The sequence below is a fragment of the Oncorhynchus mykiss genome, chromosome 17 (genome assembly GCF_057628025.1).
Source record: "Oncorhynchus mykiss isolate SJ-2025 chromosome 17, ASM5762802v1, whole genome shotgun sequence".
NCBI lineage: Eukaryota > Metazoa > Chordata > Actinopteri > Salmoniformes > Salmonidae > Oncorhynchus > Oncorhynchus mykiss.
Genome location: NC_143038.1, coordinates 29,513,130 through 29,530,000, shown reverse-complemented (window position 1 = coordinate 29,530,000; position 16,871 = coordinate 29,513,130). Strand labels below are relative to the sequence as shown.

Genomic DNA, 16,871 nt, shown 5'->3' with positions numbered 1-16,871 from the left:
CTTGTGCTCCATGTCTTGCAATACTCCAGCTGTTGGAGCAACTCCATAGCTCACCCACTGTTAGGAACTGTTGCTCTAGGAACTTTTTGGCCTCAGAGAGAACTTGGCATGAGCAGAGAGTGAGAAAAAACACAGCAACTGTCAGTGCCATTCAAATAAAATGAAATAACATGTATTTATAAAGCCCTTTTTACATCAGCAGATGTCACAAAGTACTCACACAAACACACACACACACACACCCCAGTGTCTTCACAACAACATTTACACACGGTAAATCATTCACTGTGATATCTGGAGTGCCTAGGGTAAATGGGACCACCCCTATTGGAGCTGCGTCCACTGCATTGGCCTACTGAACCTGGTGAACGGTACTCAGGGAGCCAATACTCCCCAAAAACAAACAAGTACTTTACTGATGTTTTTCCCGAAAAGCAAGCTCTGGGAATACTCGGAAGATGAGGAAATTTTATTGTTTTGTCATGCTAAGTGGGTCATCAGAGTTCAGCTGTAAGAAAAGTGCCAGAAAAAAATAGTTAAACATCTTAAAAGCTGCCAGCTGTTGCTCTCACACTAGGGACTTTTTCTTTGGGCCAAATTGCCCCATTTGAGGGTGAGGGTTGATTGTTTGCATGCCAAACCTGTGGTGAGCCCAGTGCAAATCCTGCCCGACTTCCTGGCAACCCTGCGTCCCATTTGACCCAGTTCCACAGGTGTGCATCTATGTCGAGCATTGGTGATGGTGTTGAGATGTAAGGAGCTCACTTGGAAAGTTTTTTTTATCCTTACTTTCTTCCATGCAAACATAAAACAGACATGATTGAATAGATGAAAGCCAGGTTGAACGTTATATTACTTGCACCTACTGTACCATAGCATGACACTAAATTCAAGGACAGGAGAAAGGAAGCATGCCATTTCCACTATTCAGGATTCTGCATTTAAATCATAACCACTGCTGCTTTTTGCTAAAATATAACAGGGAATGCTCACCCAGAGGTGGCGCTCCTAGTGGCCGGTGACTTTAATGCAGGAAATCAAATCCGTTTTACATCATTTCTACCAGCATGTCACCTGTGCAACTGGAGGCAAAAAAAACTCTACATACATTTATTCCACAAAGAGAGACACATAATACAAAGCTCTCCCTCACACTCAATTTGGCAAATCTGACCATAACTATACCCTCCTGATTCCTACTTACAAGTAGAAACCCTAACAGGAAGTACCAGTGATGCACTCAATACAGAAGTGGTCCGATGAAGCAGATGCTAGCTACAGGACTGTTTTGCTAGCACAGACTGGAATAAGTTCCTGGATTCAGTGACCATACAGTGACCATACGTATATATCCCAACCAGAAGACATGGATTACAGGCAACATCCACACTGATGATTATAAAAAATTGTACTACGCCCTCCGACGAACCATTAAACATGTAAAGCATCAATACAGGACCAAGATCGAATCCTACTACACCGGCTCTGACGCTCGTAGGATTGCAAACTATCATGGATTACAACGAGAAACCCAAACGCGAGCAGTCCAGTGACGTGAGCCTACCAGATGAGCTAAATACCTTCTATCTTCACTTCGAGGCTAGCAACACTGAACCATGCATGAGAGCTCCAGCGGTTCCGAACGACTGTGTGATCACAGATGGCTCACATCAACACCATCCTCCCAGACACCCTGGACCCACTCTAATTTGCTTACTGCCCCAACAGAGCCACAGATGATGCCATCTTTATTGCACTCCACACTGCCCTTTCCCATTTGGAAAAAAGGAACGCCTACGTGAGAATGCTTTTCATTGACTACAACTCACCATACAAGACTATATTGCACTCCAAGCTCATCACTAAACTAAGGAACCTGTGCTGAGGAATATTTCTGTCTGTAATAAAGCCCTTCTGTAGGGAAAAACTAATGTGTGGGTCTGGCTCCCAAGTCTGTGCCCCTTCCCAGTCATGTGAAATCCATAGATTAGGGCCTAATTATCATTTTTTTTGTTTTTATTTTTTTTTAAATTTAACCTTTATTTTACTAGGCAAGTCAGTTAAGAACAAATTCTTATTTACAATGGCCTACCCCGGCCAAACTAGGATGAGCCAATTGGGCCAATTGTGCGCCACCCTATGGGACTCCCAATCACGGCTGGATGTGATACAGCCTAATTGACTGATTTACTTATTTGAACTGTAACTCAGTGAAATTGTTGAAATTGTGTTCAGTTGTTAACCAGTAGCTACCCGGTCTATCGGCATTGAACTCTTTGTTACTGCTGGTACTGTTTATGATCTATCCTGTTGCGAAGTCACTTTGTCCATACCTATATGTAAATATCTACCTCAATTACCTCGTACCCCTGCACATCAACTCGGTACTGGTACCCCATGTACAGTTGAAGTTGGAAGTTTACATACACCTTAGCCAAATACATTTAAACTCAGTTTTTCACAATTCCTGACATTTAATCCTAGTAAACATTCCCTGTCTTAGGTCAGTTAGGATCACCACTTTATTTTAAGAATGTGAAATGTCAGAATAATAGTAGAGAGAATAATTTTTTTTCAGCTTTCATTTCTTTCATCACATTCCCAGTGGGTCAGAAGTTTACATACACTCAATGAGTATTTGGTAACATAGCCTTTAAATTGTTTAACTTGGGTCAAACTTTTCGGGTAGCCTTCCACAAGCTTCCCACATTAAGTTGGGTGAATTTTGGCCCATTCCTCCTGACAGAGATGGTGTAACTGAATCAGGTAACTGTAGGCCTCCTTGCTTAAACACGCTTTTTAAGTTCTGCCCACAAATGTTCTACAGTATGAGGTCAGGGCTTTGTGATGGCCACTCAAATACCTTGACTTTGTTGTCCTTAAGCCATTTTTCCACAACTTTGGAACTATGCTTGGGGTCATTGTCCTTTTGGAAGACCCATTTGCGACCAAGCTTTAACTTCCTGGCTGATGTCTTGAGATGTTGCTTCAATATATCCACATCATTTTCTGCCTCATGATGCCATCTATTTTGTGAAGTACACCAGTCCCTCCTGCAAGCAAAGCACTCCCACAACATGATGCTGCCACCCCCGTGCTTCACGGTTGGGATGGTGTTCTTCGGCTTGCAAGCCTCCCCCCTTTTCATCCACAGGTACACCTCCAATTGACTCAAATGATCTCACTTAGCTTATCAGAAGCTTCCGAAGCCATGACATAATTTTCTGGAATTTTCCAAGCTGTTTAAAAGCACAGTCAACTTAGTGTATGTATATTATCTGACCCACTGGAATTATGATACAGTGAGTTATAAGTGAAATAATCTGTCTGTAAACAATTGTTGGAAAAAATTACTTGTGTCATGCACAAAGTAGATGTCCTAACCGACTTGCCAAAGCTATAGTTTGTTAACAAAAACACTTGTGGAGTGGTTGAAAAATGAGTTTAACTTCTTAGTGATCCCTTCGCTTCAGAAAATACACCGGTTCCAACTCGCGCAACATGACTAAACATTATCTAATTAGTTACCTGTAAACTTGATCCAAACATTTCAAACAACTTTCCTAATCCAACTTTAGGTATTTTTAAACTTATTAAGTAATCAATACAATTTAAGATGGAATAAACTGATTTCAATTACCAGAGGAAGTAAGCATAGTAAGTAAGCAGAGAGCAGAATTCTTCTCTCTCTGCTAGTAAGTAAGCATTTCACTGTTAGTCACCACTGCTGTTTACGAAGCATGTAATAAATAAAATATGATTTGATTAGATTGTCATACAAAGCAATCATCATGGTTTATGGTGCCATTTAATTACTCTAAGCCCATGGTCCTCATAGCCATGGCACAATACTCACATATTTTCTGCATGACTAATGTTTACAGTACAGTAAAGGCCTATATATTTTTTTTCATCTGTAACTCAAGATTCAAATCATTTGTTTTTGAGTTGGAATCCCAGCACACCCACAGGGACCTTTTTAATGCTGTCCCTTCCGAGGACAAGGACAAACAAAACATCAGACACCCAATACACTGTTTATGTGGCCTCTTAATTTCCCTAACACAGCCTGAGCGTCTTACAGGCCTGTTAAAACTAGTATTATATAGGCCCTGCCAAATCCAATTGTAGGCACCACACAAGACTTCCCAAAAGAAGATAGATAGATAGATGAATGGGTGGAAACAAGTAACATAGTCTTGTCTTGTTGGGGGACTTTTTTATTAGGTCCGTTCAGCATTAAAGGATTTCAAATGGCTTGGTTCAATTGTGTGCCCCTTTGCCAAAGCCCTGAGCCGAGGTTTACAAGAGGGTCTCAGACAAAGACATTACTGTCCCACCAACCAACAGGAGTAACGCTCTCCTGAAGAAAGGAGGAGGGGATGAGATGCTGAAAACAGGGAAAGGGGTTGTTGCACGTCGGAAGCTGGAAATACAGGCCTTCTTATACCTTAAGGCAGTTTTAAAAATATTTGTTTTTTTATAAATGTACTGCACATTTATTATACATGTCTTCACTAAAACAAGTATCTTGCCCTACAGTATATAGAGCCCATTTATGTTGTGCGGTGGTGGAAAGTAGCTCTACTTGCTGACACTTGATGCGTGAGGTATACGGTACAAGTTACACTATTAATCAATCAATCAATCAACCAATCAATCAAATGTATTTATAAAGCCCTTTTTACATCAGCAGTTGTCACAATGTGCTTATACAGAAACACAGTCTTAAACAAAGCAACAAAAAATGTATCCTCACCTCCCCCTACACAAAAAGTATGGGGTTATTGTGGGCAGTAGGGTTTCCAATTTTAGGTGATTTGCTATTGTTACCGAGTTGCTCATACCATCACATTCCATTTAATCACAACTCATTTGATTTTAGAGTGCAGGTAGCATAGCAGTTAAGAGCGTTAGGCCAGTAATCGACAGGTCGCTGGTTTGAATCCCTGAGGCACCTAGGTAACAAAAAATAAATCGGTCAATATACCCTTCAGCAAGGCACTTAACCCTAATTGCTCATGTATGTCGCTCTGGATAAGAGTGTCTGCTAAATGACGAAAATGTAAAGCTGCTCAAAGCCTGGTCCAAAGCTGGTCTAATTCAATGCTTAGCGTGTGGTCGGAGGCCAAATAGGCTGCTATCAGAGCCCCATCAGAGAGATGGCTCCTTTATGAAAATACCTGACCCATCTGCCAACAAACACAACGTGTTTTCCCTGGGAAGTGTATGTAAATGGCCCCGGCCTCTTTAGCATGTGGCGCTGGCAGTTTGTCAAAGTTGACAGGATACAAAATAACTCATAACACCACCTCATCCTCACTCCACTTGGCTTAGGGGCAGTCTGAACTAGGTCCAGCTGCGGAGCTACACTATATATACACAAAAGTATGTGGACACCCGTTCAAATTGGTGGATTCTGCTATTTCAGCCACACCCGTTGCTACCAGGTGTTATACAATTGAGCACACTGCCATTAAATCTCCATAGACAAACAATGGCAGTAGAATGATCTTACTGAAGAGTTCAGTGACTTTCAACGTGGCATGCCACCTTTCCAACAAGTCAGTACATCAAATGTCTGCCCTACCAGAGCCTCCCCAGGTCAACTGTAAGTGCTGTTATTGTGAAGTGGAAACGTCTAGGAGCAACAACAGCATAATGTGCAGTGGTAGGCCACACAAGCTCACAGAACAGCACCGCCGAGTACTGAAGCGCATGGCACATAAAATTGGCCCAGCGTCGTCCGGGTTAGAGTTTGGCCGGGGTAGACCGTCATTGCAAATAAGAATTTGTTCTTAATTGACTCGCCTAGTTAAATAAAGGTAAAAATAAATACATATGTAAAGTTTGGTGGAGGAATAATGGTCTGGGGCTATTGTTCATGGTTCGGGACAGGCCCCTTAGTTCCATCTTAACGGTACAGCATACAATGACATTCTAGACGATTTTGTGCTTCCAACTTTGTGGCAACAGTTTGGGGAGGCCGTTTCCTGTTTCAGCATGACAATTCCCCCATGCACAAAATGAGGGCCATACAAAAATGATTTGTCGATTGGTGTAGAAGAACTTGAGTGACCTGCACAAAGCCCTGACCTCAACCCCATTGAACACCTTTGGGATGAATTGGAACGCCGACAGCGAGCCAGGCCTAATCGCCCTACATCAGTGTCCTACCACACTAATGCTCCTGTAGCTGAATGGAATCAAGTCCCCTCAGCAATGTTCCAACATCAAGTGGAAAGCCTTCCCAGAAGAGTGGAGACTGTTATAGCAGGAAAGGGGCGACCAACTCCATATTAATGCCCATAATTTTGGAATGAGATGTTCAACATACTCTTGGTCATTTAGTGTATGTTTACTGTATCTCAAGTGGGTCCCACTCACCAGAATACAGTGCCTTGCGAAAGTATTCGGCCCTCTTGAACTTTGCGACCTTTTGCCACATTTCAGGCTTCAAACATAAAGATATAAAACTGTATTTTTTTGTGAAGAATCAACAACAAGTGGGACACAATCATGAAGTGGAACGACATTTATTGGATATTTCAAACTTTTTTAACAAATCAAAAAGGGAAAAATTGGGCGTGCAAAATTATTGGGTACAACAGGTTAGGGCAATTGAATGCAATGTTTTACAAATGTTCACAAAAGATTTTAAAAAAAAATTCTAGCCTGTCTATTCGTGGGGACCCAGGGTTTACGTTTTAAACTTCAACCACTCAGTTGTCCACCACAAAACAACCAAAAAGTTGCTTTTACACTATGATTTGACTCTCAAATGTTTATTTTGTAAAACATTTGTTGAAGGAGTAGTTTCACCATATTAACATGAGAGATCGGTTGGCGTAGTAGGTTTGACCTTGAGCATGAATCACTAATCGCATGAAATAAATAAGGATCTTCAGCAAATGCCTTTGTCAAGGCACCATTATGACTAGGGCTTTAGAATGGGGAAAACGTGGATTAATGTTGGGGTGAAGTGGGCTTAGATCTTGCTGTAAGTCACAGATGGTGACTTACAGCAATGGACATGTCGAAATGCACATTAGCAAGTCTTTATTCATAGAAAAAATATATTGAATACTCCATGTGGTTTATATTAAACGGCACTTCATTGAATATAACAGGCTTTTAAAATGTAAAATTGGCGCACAATTTCTACACAAAATGTCAAAGGGACGCAAAGGGCACTCATTTCATGGAACGAACCGTTGGACTTTTGATTTTGCGTGTAACATCCTTTTCAACCTTTTCCCAAATTGCTTCCGTGTGTTTCGTTTCCACTATTCTCCACAGCTGGTCGAAAGTAGCAGAAACCGGGACATAACCACAGATGTGGCCTTGTTTTTAGTTCTTATTGCCATGACTATCTGAAACAGACATGTGTAGCCTAGCATATACGTTGTAAACACTGCCATCATGCATGACTTAAGCGCACAATGGTGTCCTTTTATACAGCCTTCTTTCGACAGGGACCTCTGATGGAGACCGTACATTTCTTCTTTCTCTCGCTCATACTTGTCCGCTTGAATCTGATCAGAACCTCACCCTTCCCCAGCTTGAAGTATACCAACTCAAATGAGGTGTATCTTGGAAGTACATGAAACACTCACAGAGGACAGAGCTCAAAGCATATCCAGAGCATGGCAAAGGCTTTCTGATGAGTTTATTTCACTACTCAAACAGAAACCTTGATCTTTCCAAATGTCTGTTTTTTATTTCCCTCTTGAACTAAGAACGAAGATATAGACTGAAATGTTTACATTTCAGCGGAATGTTTTGGGTTTGGGGACATTGTTCCTCCTTTTCAGCATTCAAATCACTTTTGTATGATGTGGATGTCTATGCCGAACATGAAGACACAACTAAAGGCTACAAAGCCCCCAAAATTAAACCTGTACTGTTTACTGCACAGCAGTGGAGGCTGGTGACTTGTAAAAATGAGGAGGATGGTAGACTCTAACTTTAAATAATATTTATCTCAAAACTGTGACTCCTAAAAAAAAATTGGTAAACTCTGTCAGATTTGTCTAAAATCCTGAATTAATCAGGAATGAGCAGGGGCAGCTATACCATAGTGACCCCTTCTTCGTGTCCTCATTACATGTAGTGCAACAAGACCACTTATGGGCTGTAAATTTCTCTACTTTTGATAGATTTAAACAAACAATATTGAAATCACCATGGTCACAATCATAAACGGTCAACTCCATCTCCCTGATAGATTAAGAAAGGATGTTCATTTTGGTTCAAATAGGTTTCTTTTAAATAGGCTTTAGAGTCATAAAGCAACTGAGGGAAAAACTAAATTGCTACTTTGTAGCTCCGTAAAACATCAACTCCGTCAGATTTTTGTCTAACGTCAACTCTGTCAGGGTGCTGAAAGTTCTGATATGTATATATTTATTACTATTATGAATAATTTGAATAATGAATAATAATCAATTTTACAAATGTTAGTATTGAACTTTTCTTTTTAGAGACAAAAATATGTCTGTTTTGAGTATTTGTTGTCAACTCCATCAGTGGCATGTCAACTCCGTCATTGATGGCTAACCCCCATAAGATCGATTTACTTGTAAATATTCAAAAATATATATTTTAATCACTGTTCTGCAAAATGATATATCTGTCAGGTGCGTGAATGAGGACCCAAAAGCGAATTAACAAAACATAGTTTCTTTAATGACGAAACACACGTAGGCTCAGATGGACAGGCAGATTCCGACAGGACAGGACAAGGTTAGATGCACAGGCAGATTCCGACAGGACAGGACAAGGTTGCAGCAAACACGACGATAGTCTGGTTCAGGCATGAGTAACACAAACGAGAATCCGACAAAGACAGGAGCAGAAACAGAGAGAGATATAGAGACCTAATCAGAGGGAAAAAGGGAACAGGTGGGAAAAGGGGTGAACGAGGTAGTTAGAGAAGACAAGGAACAGCTGGGGGAAAGAGGGGAAGAAAAGGTAACCTAATACGACCAGCAGAGGGAGACAGGGTGAAGAGAAAGAACAGGAACAGGACACAACATGACAATACATGACAGTACCCCCCCACTCACCGAGCGCCTCCTGGCGCACTCGAGGAGGAAACCTGGCGGCAACGGAGGAAATCATCGATCAGCGAACGGTCCAGCACGTCCCGAGAGGGAACCCAACTCCTCTCCTCAGGACCGTACCCCTCCCAATCCACTAGGTACTGGTGACCACGGCCCCGAGGACGCATGTCCAAAATCTTACGGACCCTGGCCATGATTTGCGCCCTCGACAAGGATGGGGGGGGGGGGGGGGAGACGAGCGGGGGCGCGAAGAACGGGCTTAACACAGGAGACATGGAAGACCGGGTGGACGCGACGAAGATATCGCGGAAGAAGAAGTCGCACTGCGACAGGATTAATGATCCGAGAAATACGGAACGGACCAATGAACCGCGGGGTCAACTTGCGAGAAGCTGTCTTAAGGGGAAGGTTCTGAGTGGAGAGCCAAACTCTCTGACCGCGACAATATCTAGGACTCTTAGTTCTACGCTTATTAGCAGCTCTCACAGTCTGCGCCCTATAACGGCAAAGTGCAGACCTGACCCTCTTCCAGGTGCGCTCGCAACGTTGGACAAAAGCCTGAGCGGAGGGGACGCTGGACTCGGCGAACTGAGATGAGAACAGCGGAGGCTGGTACCCGAGGCTACTCTGAAAAGGAGACAGCCCGGTCGCAGACGAAGGAAGCGAGTTGTGGGCGTATTCTGCCCAGGGGAGCTGTTCTGACCAAGACGCAGGGTTGCGAAAAGAAAGACTGCGTAAGATGCGACCAATAGTCTGATTGGCCCGTTCTGCTTGACCGTTAGACTGGGGGTGAAAGCCGGAAGAGAGACTGACGGAAGCCCCAATCAAACGGCAAAACTCCCTCCAAAATTGAGACGTGAATTGCGGACCTCTGTCCGAGACGACGTCTGACGGAAGGCCATGAATTCTGAAAACATTCTCGATGATGATTTGTGCCGTCTCTTTAGCAGAAGGAAGCTTAGCAAGGGGAATAAAATGAGCCGCCTTAGAGAACCTATCGACAACCGTAAGAATAACAGTCTTCCCCGCTGACGAAGGCAGTCCGGTGACAAAATCTAAGGCGATGTGAGACCATGGTCGAGAGGGAATGGGAAGCGGCCTGAGACGGCCGGCAGGAGGGGAGTTACCGGACTTAGTCTGCGCGCAGACCGAACAAGCAGCCACAAAACGACGCGTGTCATGCTCCCGGGTGGGCCACCAAAAACGCTGGCGAATGGAAGCAAGCGTACCCCGAACGCCAGGGTGGCCGGCTAACTTGGCAGAGTGAGCCCACTGAAGAACGGCCAGACGAGTAGGAACGGGAACGAAAAGAAGGTTCCTAGGACAAGCGCGCGGCGACGGAGTGTGAGTGAGTGCTTGCTTTACCTGCCTCTCAATTCCCCAGACAGTCAACCCGACAACACGCCCCTCAGGGAGAATCCCCTCGGGGTCAGTGGAGGCTACTGAAGAGACGAGATAAAGCATCAGGCTTGGTGTTCTTAGAGCCCGGACGATAAGAAATCACGAACTCGAAACGAGCAAAAAACAGCGCCCAGCGCGCCTGACGTGCATTAAGTCGTTTGGCAGAACGGATGTACTCAAGGTTCCTATGGTCAGTCCAAACGACAAAAGGAACGGTCGCCCCCTCCAACCACTGTCGCCATTCGCCTAGGGCTAAGCGGATGGCGAGCAGTTCGCGGTTTCCCACATCATAGTTACGTTCCGACGGCGACAGGCGATGAGAAAAATACGCGCAAGGGTGGACCTTGTCGTCAGAGAGGGAGCGCTGAGAAAGAATGGCTCCCACGCCCACCTCTGACGCGTCAACCTCGACAACGAACTGTCTAGAGACGTCAGGTGTAACAAGGATAGGTGCGGATGTAAAACGATTCTTGAGGAGATCAAAAGCTCCCTGGGCGGAAACGGACCACTTAAAGCACGTCTTGACAGAAGTAAGGGCTGTGAGAGGAGCTGCCACCTGACCGAAATTACGGATGAAACGACGATAGAAGTTTGCGAAGCCGAGAAAGCGCTGCAGCTCGACGCGTGACTTAGGGACGGGCCAATCAATGACAGCTTGGACCTTAGCGGGATCCATCTTAATGCCTTCAGCGGAAATAACAGAACCGAGAAATGTGACGGAGGAGGCATGAAAAGTGCACTTCTCAGCCTTCACAAAAAGACAATTCTCTAAAAGGCGCTGGAGGACACGTCGAACGTGCTGAACATGAATCTGGAGTGACGGTGAAAAAATCAGGATATCGTCAAGGTAAACGAAAACAAAGATGTTCAGCATGTCTCTCAGGACATCATTGACTAATGCCTGAAAGACAGCTGGAGCGTTAGCGAGGCCGAAAGGAAGAACCCGGTATTCAAAGTGCCCTAACGGAGTGTTAAACGCCGTCTTCCACTCGTCCCCCTCCCTGATGCGCACGAGATGGTAAGCGTTACGAAGGTCCAACTTAGTGAAAAACCTGGCTCCCTGCAGGATCTCGAAGGCTGAAGACATAAGAGGAAGCGGATAACGATTCTTCACTGTTATGTCATTCAGCCCTCGATAATCTATGCAGGGGCGCAGGGACCCGTCCTTCTTCTTAACAAAAAAAAACCCCGCTCCGGCGGGAGAGGAGGAGGGGACTATGGTACCGGCGGCAAGAGCTACAGACAAATAATCTTCGAGAGCCTTACGTTCGGGAGCCGACAGAGAGTATAGTCTACCCCGGGGGGGAGTGGTTCCCGGAAGGAGATCAATACTACAATCATACGACCGGTGTGGAGGAAGAGAGGTGGCCCTGGACCGACTGAACACCGTGCGCAGATCGTGATATTCCTCCGGCACCCCTGTCAAATCACCAGGCTCCTCCTGTGAAGAAGAGACAGAGGAAACAGGAGGGATAGCAGACATTAAACATTTCACATGACAAGAGACGTTCCAGGAGAGGATAGAATTACTAGACCAATTAATAGAAGGATTATGACAAACTAGCCAGGGATGGCCCAAAACAACAGGTGTAAAAGGTGAACGAAAAATTAAAAAAGAAATGGTTTCGCTATGATTACCAGAGACAGTGAGGGTTAAAGGTAGCGTCTCACGCTGAATCCTGGGGAGAGGACTACCATCCAAGGCGAACAAGGCCGTGGGCTCCCTTAACTGTCTGAGAGGAATGTCATGTTCCCGAGCCCAGGTCTCGTCCATAAAACAGCCCTCCGCCCCAGAGTCTATCAAGGCACTGCAGGAAGCTGACGAACCGGTCCAGCGTAGATGGACCGACAAGGTAGTGCAGGATCTTGAAGGAGAGACAGGAGTAGTAGCGCTCACCAGTAGCCCTCCGCTTACTGATGAGCTCTGGCTTTTACTGGACATGAAGTGACAAAATGACCAGCGGAACCGCAATAGAGACAGAGGCGGTTGGTGATTCTCCGTTCCCTCTCTTTAGTCGAGATGCGGATACCTCCCAGCTGCATAGGCTCAGCACCCGAGCCGGCAGAGGAAGATGGTAGTGATGCGGAGAGGGGGGCAACGGAGAACGCGAGCTCCTTTCCACGAGCTCGGTGACGAAGATCAACCCGTCGCTCAATGCGAATAGCGAGTTCAATCAAGGAATCCATGCTGGAAGGAACCTCCCGGGAGAGAATCTCATCCTTTACCTCTGCGCGGAGACCCTCCAGAAAACGAGCGAGCAAAGCCGGCTCGTTCCAGCCACTGGAGGCAGCAAGAGTGCGAAACTCAATAGAGTAGTCTGTTATGGATCGATTACCTTGACATAGGGAAGACAGGACCCTGGAAGCCTCCTCCCCAAAAACAGATCGATCAAAAACCCGTATCATCTCCTCCTTAAAGTCCTGATACTGGTTAGTACACTCAGCCCTTGCCTCCCAGATTGCCGTGCCCCACTCACGAGCCCGTCCAGTAAGGAGGGATATGACGTAGGCGATACGAGCAGTGCTCCTGGAGTACGTGTTGGGCTGGAGAGAAAACACAATATCACACTGGGTGAGGAACGAGCGGCATTCAGTGGGCTCCCCAGAGTAACACGGCGGGTTATTGATTCTGGGCTCCGGAGATTCGAAAGCCCTGGAAGTGGCCGGTGGATCGAGGCGGAGATGGTGAACCTGTTCTGTGAGGTTGGAGACTTGGGTGGCCAGGGTCTCAACGGCATGTCGAGCAGCTGACAATTCCTGCTCTTGTCTGCCTAGCATCGCTCCCTGGATCTCGACGGCTGAGTGGAGAGGATCCGAAGTCGCTGGGTCCATTCTTGGTCGGATTCTTCTGTCAGGTGCGTGAATGAGGACCCAAAAGCGAATTAACAAAACATAGTTTCTTTAATGACAAAACACACGTAGGCTCAGATGGACAGGCAGATTCCGACAGGACAGGACAAGGTTAGATGCACAGGCAGATTCCGACAGGACAGGACAAGGTTGCAGCAAACACGACGATAGTCTGGTTCAGGCATGAGTAACACAAACGAGAATCCGACAAAGACAGGAGCAGAAACAGAGAGAGATATAGAGACCTAATCAGAGGGAAAAAGGGAACAGGTGGGAAAAGGGGTGAACGAGGTAGTTAGAGAAGACAAGGAACAGCTGGGGGAAAGAGGGGAAGAAAAGGTAACCTAATACAACCAGCAGAGGGAGACAGGGTGAAGAGAAAGAACAGGAACAGGACACAACATGACAATACATGACAATATCCTTAAACTATTGAGGTATTTTCTGTGCTGGTCAAAGGGATAATCTTTGCTTTATAAATGTTGTTTTATGTTCTGAATCTAGAAAAACATGCCAAAATGCTAACGGAATTAGCCCTGGAGCATAATATAACGCTATAAAATAAAACCCCAAAAAGTTTGGATATTGTTATTATATATTTGAAGAATCCCATGTTAGAATCAAACAATCAAGGCCTTTACACTTGTTGGACAATAGATTTAAGAATTTAATCCCTTTTATTATGTCTGACGGATTGAACATGAATCCATTTAGTTGTGTTTTATGGAGAAAAAAACTAAAGCATTTGGACGTTGATCCTTTACATGGTTTGATAGCTGATACCTTTGTCTATCAAAATACAGTTTATACTTCAAATGTTTCAAAAATATTTGTGGAAAAAGTTGAGATTGTCCCATCTTTCAAGATCTTTTCAAGTTACTGGTCGACTGTGGTATTTATACAAACATGAGAGGGCTACTTACGCAGTGATTGAATGACGCATGAGACATGAGTTGAGGTGTTCAGAGGCTTGACTTCAGCGCAGGACAGGGGTTGGGGTGTTCAGAGGCTTGACTTCAGTGCTGGACAGGGGTTGGGGTGTTCAGAGGCTTGACTTCAGTGCTGGACAGGGGTTGGGGTGTTCAGAGGCTTGTCTTCAGCGCAGGACAGGGGTTGGGGTGTTCAGAGGCTTGACTTCAGTGCTGGACAGGGGTTGGGGTGTTCAGAGGCTTGTCTTCAGCGCAGGACAGGGGTTTGGGTGTTCAGAGGCTTGACTTCAGCGCAGGACAGGGGTTGGGGTGTTCAGAGGCTTGACTTCAGTGCTGGACAGGGGTTGGGGTGATTGTGTTTGTGTATGTGATTGACTCTACATGCACCATGTAGAGCCAGTGGATGAGAGGGCACCTGTGACATGGCTTTAGTTCATGTCAGGAGAGAATTGACACGGAGTAGAGCGGTCAAATACAAATAGCAGATGCATTGAGTTACACATGTAGGAGGGCAGAGGACCAGGGGCTTCAGTTCTTCAGAGGGCCTTGGGTAGGCCAGGAGGGCAGAGGACCAGGGGCTTCAGTTCTTCAGAGGGCCTTGGGTAGGCCAGGAGGGCAGAGGACCAGGGGCTTCAGTTCTTCAGAGGGCCTTGGGTAGGCCAGGAGGGCAGAGGACCAGGGGCTTCAGTTCTTCAGAGGGCCTTGGGTAGGCCAGGAGGGCAGAGGACCAGGGGCCTGAATCTCCCCATCACCATAAAACACTTGCAGCTCTGTTTTCAGACATGAAAAAAAATGTCAAAAGGTCTGCAATAGGCTTGTTAAAGCGTCATCTGGGAACTCTCTCTTGAATTAATCTAATACTACCATCTAACAACTACAGGAAAAATATTTCATCAAAAGTGAAAATACAAATATCTTCCAGCTTTGCCTTGAACTCATCTGCACATGACACAGTATCATCATCCATGGTAGGGTGCTCTATAATAGGGTGACGGCGTCCTTCCATTGCTCACAATTATTCGCAACAGGGTTGACAATTCTAGAAGTGAAACTCCAATGCGTTTGTGCATTTTTCGTCAAGCATGCACATCCAGCCTGTTCAAGCAACATCACCCTCTTGGTCGACTTCCCCCCCCCCAAAAAAGTGGTGAAGCCTCCAAGTGTCACAAGGAAAACCTTATATTTGAGAATGCATGGCAATGCACAAAGGTGGCCATTTAAGTCAGGAGCCATTACAGAAGCACCATCATAGGTTTGGGCAACAGGTTTCTCCATGAACTTAAACTCTGACATCTCAGATTTCACTAAATCAAACACAGACTGCACATCTCGCCCACTTGACACATCAAAGTAGCCCCAAAAAAACCCAGTTCCTGAATAAAGACCCGATCGTCCACATACCTGATGATAACTGACCACTGCTAGTGACTGCTGATGTCTGTGGTTTCTCCATTTGCCGTGTGAGAAAAGGCACTGCGTCAACCTCTTTTTATCTCCCTTTTAATGGATGATGCGATGGAAGCTATCAAGTCATTCTGAATTGACTTTGACATCCCAGAGAAGACAGTAGAAAGGTCTATATGCTCAGTAATTAAAGCATCATAATATGCAACTCTGCAAGCTCCTTGTAGTTGCCCTGGTTAGCGGAACTTTCCCTCTCATCGTGCCCCCTAAAAGACAACTCTTGCTTGCCCAAAAATGCAGTAGCGTCGATAAGACAACACCCGTTTCTTACCTTTTCATTGTGTTGCACAGATGGAATTACGCAGACCTTTGTCCATTAAATGATCAATGCAGCTTTTTTCCAGAAGCTTGAATCTGATGTGGGCATCTCTTTCTGTGTACTCCAGAGAATGAAAAGGGTTCTTCAACAACAACAATTCACTGTACTATTCACTATCTCAATCTATCCAACGCACCACACTTCTAAATCACACATGCGTAGTATTAGGTTCCTTCTCTGATCCTTTGATTGGATGGACAACAAGTTAGTTCCTACTGCAAAAGCTTTGATTGGTTGGAGGACATCCTCCGGAAGTTGTCATAATTGAGGGGGTGAGGAGCACGTGCATCATAGGTTTTATATTGAAGTCAATGTAGCCAGAGGAGGACAGAAAATAGCTGTCCTCCGGCTACACCATGGTGCTGGCCTAGTGTGTGTTGTTGAGACTACTGTAGACCTTCATTGCAAAACAATGTGTTTTAATCAGGTATTTGGTGACGTGAATATATTTAGTATAGTTTTATCTAAAAGGATACATTTGTATATATTTTTTGAAAAAAATATATAAAATCGGTCCTCCCTTTCCTCCTCTGAGGAACCTCCACCACCGTACAGTACTTCAAAGTTCAACATTTGTTGGTTGCAGATGCTAAAGTGATTTGCTTAGAGTCATTCCAAAGGGCCCAGTATAGGGGTAAAGGCCAAGATAAATAGCTGTCTTGTGGCTTGACATTTACCGTGTGTTGATATTTTTGGACGTTCTGCGGTTATGTCTACTTTCTTCAAACAAAGTGGTGCTGTCAACACCAGTGGAAGTGAAAATTGACACGGACCTCTGAAGCTACACACACACACACACACACACACACGGGGATTTGCACTCTGGCAAACATACTTGCATTC

At 45.0% G+C, this 16,871-nt stretch overlaps 1 protein-coding gene across 3 annotated transcripts in view; it reads left to right on the top strand.

Moving 5' to 3' along the window:
- Positions 1-16,871, top strand: part of LOC110493958 (pleckstrin homology domain-containing family G member 4B) — an 81,885-nt gene that overhangs the window by 34,795 nt on the left and 30,219 nt on the right. The gene's annotated exons all lie outside the window — the stretch shown is intronic.